This window comes from Plectropomus leopardus, chromosome 12 (assembly GCF_008729295.1).
Source record: "Plectropomus leopardus isolate mb chromosome 12, YSFRI_Pleo_2.0, whole genome shotgun sequence".
In the NCBI taxonomy this organism is placed as follows: Eukaryota; Metazoa; Chordata; class Actinopteri; order Perciformes; family Serranidae; genus Plectropomus; species Plectropomus leopardus.
The window spans coordinates 19,066,561-19,073,483 of NC_056474.1; the positions used below are offsets into that span (position 1 = coordinate 19,066,561).

Consider the following 6,923-nt stretch of genomic DNA (forward strand, 5'->3'; position numbering starts at 1 on the left):
AACATGTATGACTTTCCCACACAAGTGTGAAGAAATAGCCTACACACACACACACACACACACACACACACACACACACACAACACAGACACACACACACACACACGTCTCACCTCTAAAGGTCAAAATAAAACGTGATTCATTAGTCGTTCCAGATGTATCGAGAGAAAGTCATAAAACGATCAAACCTTATCAGAAAATTAATAACCTGACTGTTGTCAAAACGTGGTCATTCGCAGTGAAGTGTGTCAAATATGATCTTAAAAGAACTGTGCTATAAAAAGTCACATCTTTTTTATATAATTCCATTCCAAACTTCAGAGATGCAGCCTAGTCGCTGGTCCAATTCATAGTTTTCAGAAATCTCTTGGATATATTGTAGGTTTCATATGTATTAACATTTCTTAAGTGACGTAGGTTAGCATGCATATGAGATTAGTTTACAGCATTCTAGCTGTGTTTGTAGCGACAAGTATTCTTTAATGAGAATATGGGACATTGCTGGCCAAATTCGAGGCATCCAAACCACGTATGTTTTTTAAGGAGAATTTGGGACAATTCCACCAATGTTTGTGGAGACCAAAACCAAGTATTTTAAGCCCAAACATGTTTTTCTAACCATAACTAAATGGGTTTTTTTTGTGCCTAAACCTGAGCACATCTTAACTAGTGATGTTACAACATAGAATTGATAATTTTTAATGTAAAGTTTCAACATATTTGCAACATATGAAACATACAAAATTTTAACAATTATTCTGGCAATTGGTTTGGCAAATGACATACAACAATAAGATATATCTTACCTGTACACTACAGACATTACAGTATTTGTCTTTATTTACAGGTCAGCATATTTTTGCAGTGAATGGATATGCATCCTTTTATGAATCTGGCACAATGTAGACATCTTCCTCTTGGAAGTCTGGGAGGATGGAGAGATTACATGCCGGATCGTTGCTGTATATTGCGTCATCTGGGGAATCACACTGCAAGTACACATCCTCTTCAGGTTCACCGGGCAACCTGTAATTGTGGCAGATAATGTTCCGATTAGAAAGCACTTTTTCTGATGTAAAAACCATTGTGACACAAGGCAAATGTAATGTAAATTGTGTGGATTTCCTTTTGCCAGTTTCTATTCTTGCTCAGAGAAAAACTCCCAGACTACGTCATTGGCTGACACGTTTGATTAATAGACTTTAAATTGTTGGAAACAACAAAAGAAGAGATCACCTCCAGATGCCATAATATTGAGCATATATTACAACAGGATTGTGTAAAATGGGGAAATTCAAACTGCTCAAACTGTGTGTCTTCATCTGCTTCCGTTCTGATCTCTTTTTGGATGGTTGTGGTTTCATGAATGTCATTTCAGTCATAACATTTCCTCTAAAATGGTGTAAACTAGTCTCATCTGATAAGAAAATTTTAAGTGATAACTAAAAGTATAAAAAAAATAGTACAGCTTACCTGCTGTTGTTTACGGTAGGCCTGTTGTGTCCAGTTCTGCTTGTCAGGTTTTCATAAATAGGGGTCTGTCCAGTTGTCTGTTCTCTGATCATGCCGGTATAATGATGAGAATCATCTTGTGGTGTTTCTAGATCATCTTCCTTTTTCTGTCTTTTGGTTTGTACAAACTGCAACATATTCCTCATTTTACTGTGGTATTTGTACACGATAACACCAGCAATGATCACAAGCAGTAGAAAGAAGAAAGTCACCCAACAGCTAAACCTGCAGAGGAGCTGGGCACGGGACATGTGCTATTTCCAGGGACACAAGTATCACTGACATTCATGATCTGCAAGTATAAAAGTCAGAATGAAACTGAGTTACTGCATGGCATTGCACAAACTACGATATAACTCAATTGTCTCAAAACTCAATTTACATTTCTTTATTATTTATTTTTTAAAATTATTTGTTTATTCTTGGTCATTGTTATTCAAAAAAGTCTTTGCATAAATATGGTATACTGTTTACTTCATGTTAACTGTTATCCAATTATAAATAAGTCTCAGTACACACAAACAGAGAAGGTTTTTTAAAATAACATAACAAAAAATAACTAAACTTCACAATACACTCCAAGACTTGCTGTAAAAACAATCCTACATTCAGCCAAGTCAAACAGATCAGTGTCCTGTCAAAGTGTGTGTCAATAAAAACAATGAACGTACCGTTCAGGGCTCCAACGTTGTGGGTCAAGGTCTGTGTCGTGAATGAAGTCATGTAGTTTGTCTTTAACACCTCACACTTGCAACGATGAAGTTCCCTTTTAGTGAAATCATGGAACTGGGCAATGAAAGCGCTGAAACCAGAAGATTTCCTGTAAAAGGTCTTTCTGAAAATAGACAGCTGCTGACACGAGCTGAATTACTGTTATTTCAACCTCATGACTCAATAGGCACGTTTCTAATCTGATTACTCAAATATTTCTAAGTTTAGTTTGATTGAATATTGTTTCTGATCAAATAGTTGGTTGTGAACAGTGAGAAGTTTTGGCTAAGTTGGTTTTTCTTAGTCTTTCTGATTGAAAAATTTCCAATTTACCAAAAAGAGAGTTACTTTTAAGAGTTGTGTGGTAATATTAATCTTTGTGTTTGTCACAGTTTCTTGCTAAGTAGGTGCTAAGTTTATCATAAAACACCCCCCCCCCCCCCCCCAACACACACACACACAAAATAAACAATATACTGTATATTTAATTTATATTTTGTGAAAACAACAATATTACACTACATTATTCATATTTATTCTAATACATAAATGATGCATGTATGTGGCAATAGATGTATTATATATAAACATACATATTTGGAAAGACATATATGTCAATATTCACGCCTAAAATTTGGTCTAATTTCCAACAGGTTTTATATAGTTTTTACATATGGTCTAACTTCATATTTAGGCCTACATATCTTTAATAAATGAAAATTCAGAATATATACAAGTTATATTTTAGGACCATTTCACCTGGGACCATTGCTTCTCTTTATTTATTAATGATATGCCACAGATACAATTGAACTCCTTTGCCTGACACTATTGCTGTGCATTCTTTGTTAATGAATGCGGCTGATTTAAACTATAAAGACTGAACTAAATGCGGTTAATCAGTTAAGTCTGCCACAGCAGCTTTATGAAGTTAGAGATGCTCAACTCTAGCTTGATGAGTAAATGTATGGAATTTAAAAGAACAACATTAGCTGCAAAAATGGGTGAGGAGAAGGTTTCCCCCATGTCTTGGTCCAAGTTACAACCAGCAGGTAATACAAGACAGGGAACTGTCTCATTTTAATTAATGCTCAGTAGTCTTAGTGCTGCCTAAAGAGGGCTGGCAAAGCTTCTTTAAGTTCAATTGTTTTAGCATATGATTTTGATGCACTTCTTATTGTTATATGCGATGTTAATGTCATAACTTTATTGTTTACTATATGAAATGTAAGTGCAAATATTGTTGACTGCATGTCTTGTATTTTAATATGGTCTGCAGGAGGAGTTTATTTTTATTATCCCCATACACACAAACAGATAAAAAACATGCCTAAGTGCATCCGAAGTTTAAGTCGTGTTATCTGTCATCTCCATGCGTATCAAGCTTCATTAATGAATGACATAAGATTCTGTCTTGACTGTAAAAGCTAAACTGTGCTACCAACGCCCCCTCACTCTCACACAGACATAAGCAGAACTGCTGGAAGTCTTGTTCAGCAGGACCTTTACCTCCCCCTGCTGTTACTTTTACTCCCCACATGCAGACTAAACCGATCCATGTACAGGTTCTGCAGAATTTAGAGCAAATTGGATAAACTGTGAACTAACAGACGTATTAGTGATTGAACCACACACTGCTGTTTAACTGCTGTTTAACAGAAGTCACACATGTTAGGGTGTCAGGTAGTGTGAGAGACACCTCATAGTATTATGATAGATGATAGATATGCAGACAGCCTATGGTGGGTCCATCTGTTACCTTAACTCCTCACTGATCCTTTATATTGTGCCAATACTAGAAGAGAGACCCCTTCTCTGTTGCTTTTGCTCAGGTTTTACACATTTAATTTTATAACTGTTTGTTTGTTTGTTTTTGTTTTAAATATATTATATTCATTTTTTCACACTTTAGTCAAGTGTAAGGTCTAAATAAACCTGACTTGACTAGATCCTTGAGTGATCAAATGCCTGTTGTGCAAAAAAAAGAAAAACAAATGTTTTTTAATGCTTACTTTATTAGCACATAATTCATATTTGGCTCTTGTATATGTAAGTAGTGAACTCAACTGGGTAAACATTATTATTGGAGACAGAGAACAAAGTCAGAAATCAAAATCAAATTAGGTATAGTTTGTTTAAAAACCACCGGAGTTGCACAAGTTAATAAAGTGAATGGCATACAAATAGTAGTTATAATTTTAACACCAAATGACAACAATAAATGGAAGGAGATATTACAAAGCAGTATTATATGTATGCAAATCTAAAACGGAATAAAGTGGAAAGATAGATTAGAAAGATAGATTATATACATAAAAGATGATAAAATACTTAAATATTAAATAATAATTTTAAAAAAACCCCAAAGGTTTCTATGAAGACATGTCTTGATTTGGATCAGGCTAATGAGGGAGATCGGGCCTTTGTGGTGGCTGCTCCAAAGCTTTCAATCAAATGTTCCCCCTCAACTGACACTGACTTTTAAGACAAAGTCAGCTATTCTTAGTGACATAACAGTGCTGCTATAAGCACACATCTGGGTTTTCCAAACAAATTAAAATGTTGTATATACTTCCATTAAAATGTAAATGTAATGTTAAGAGCTCATAGTCAGGAACAGTCAAAATGACAAATTGACATATTAAATTTTATTTCACAAAATGTAAACAACATGTGGACTTAGAACACAAATGAAATAAAACATACAAGAATGAAGTGCAATTACTTGAAACTTAAATAACTAGCATTGCAACCAAAAAAGTGCTATTATTATTGCTTCAAGACCAGTGACTGCGAAGGCACAGAATTTTAATAGACCAAATTAAACCAAGAAGAGGGCATAAAATTGCAGCTGTTCCAGGAAAAAAAACAGGTTGGCGTCAGAATGGACCCACCTATGGACCACGACCCACTAGTTAAGAACCACTGTACATGTGTCACATACACCACTTATTTTTAGAACAACTTTCTGTACACTACAAATAATATTTTATAAAACCAAAGTGGCTGAAAATTGTGGTTTAGTGGTGCATAAAGAAAAAAAATAGAACAAAAACGCAGAGTTTTCCAGACTTTCAGTTTTAAGTGAGAAAGTGAAGTGAAAGTTTCCTTCTCTGCCAAGTGAAGCCTCAGAGATGTTGCTGTTTGTGTTAGTGCAGCATATTTGCATACAAGATAAACATTAACAATATCTGGCGGTGAGCAGTTGGATACAGGAATCAAGCATGACATGTGGTTTCCCTCATTTTTACAGGCCATTACAAACAGGCTCAACTTCAAAGCTTCCCGCCCTAAAGGCTTATTCAGCTGTAAGAGAATAATCCTGTGCACAGACTCCCTCCCTCCACCTGCCCTGGAGTCGTTGCTTTTTCTGTTACCATGGTAACTTTACAACCAAATTACACTCTCCTGAATGGCAGGTGAAACAGCTCCACTGTGCCTTGAGTGCCTGTAAAAACAACAATAAGAAGCAAAGCATTGTAGGTGTGGTGTCTCAGCAAAACAGAATTCAGAGGTGTTTTTATTTGTCTTATGAATGTTAATCTGCACGTGTTGCTTTACTGAGCCTGCTGTATTATCATTTGTAAAGCTCTTTGGTCTCTTGCAGTTGTGCATGCAGCTGTTTTCATGGGTTACAGTCTGCTACTGCTGCTGCTGAAAGTGAAACTCCCACTGCAGTGAGAAAACAAGAACGGACATGCAAAGGTTTTTGTGTCCTGATTGATGCATCATGTAATTCATTGGGGGAAAGGCTTTAACCAATATGTAATAGAAACATGGGACAGAAATATCTTTCTCTCTAACCTCTAAGAGTTCATTTGTCTCCTCGTGAGTGAGTCTCTAACAGCACATTCACCTTTTGGATCTATTCATGCAGGGGATACACTGTTGTGACTGGTTTTTATCTTCAGTCAGCGGGGGTGCACATACAACTCCAGAGGAGGCAGACACTGCCACTTTCTGGCTAAATGTCACAAACATTTAGGCCAACCCAGAGAAGAAAGGTTCATTCTTGTCCACATAATAAAAAGTCAAGTAAGCTAAATTTAGGTTTGTAGTTAGACAAATCCCCAATTTCCTCTCAACCACCCGTTTGGGTGTAAAAAAGGTTGACAGAATTCACCATCTGGTGCTGCTAACAATCATGTTCTAACTGACTTGTCACACTGGGTGAGAGCATCACCTCAGAGCCTAAAAATACCTTATGCTGAAATTCTGCTGCAACTACTTTCACCAATACTAATAGTAATAACAATAAAACAACAGCAATAATAACAATAATAATATAATAATAATAATAATAATAATAATAATAATAATAATAATAATAATAATAGACTACTATTATATTATTATTATTATTATTGGTAGTAGTAGTAGTAGTAGTATATTCTGACATATGAGGTAATGTATATAACAGAGGCCAGCACAAATGTATGTTTTCTTACAAAATTAAATTTGCGGTTGTTCCGCAGTCCAGATGTGCGGTGCGCCTCCACAACACCCCCGCGACGTGAGCACGCAAAGCTTCTGAGGCAGCTGCGTCAAGTCGGAAAGAAACAACCATATAGATACCGGAAACGAGACAGGTTTTGCTTCAAAATAAAAGTTCAGGTTTAGACAGGCAGGAAAACATGTACTTAATTTGTTTTGCAAACCCCAAAGGTTTTTGTTGTCGTTATGTACAGTATTCTTTCCCC

The 6,923-nt window shown here is 35.9% G+C and overlaps 1 long non-coding RNA gene across 1 annotated transcript; it reads right to left on the minus strand.

Moving 5' to 3' along the window:
• Positions 1-762: 762 nt before the first annotated feature.
• On the minus strand, positions 763-2,270 carry LOC121952023. Its single transcript, XR_006106414.1, has 3 exons — positions 2,184-2,270; positions 1,474-1,804; positions 763-1,026 (listed from the first exon to the last, which is right to left on the minus strand). It is a non-coding gene; the product is annotated as an uncharacterized LOC121952023 (long non-coding RNA).
• Positions 2,271-6,923: the final 4,653 nt, after the last annotated feature.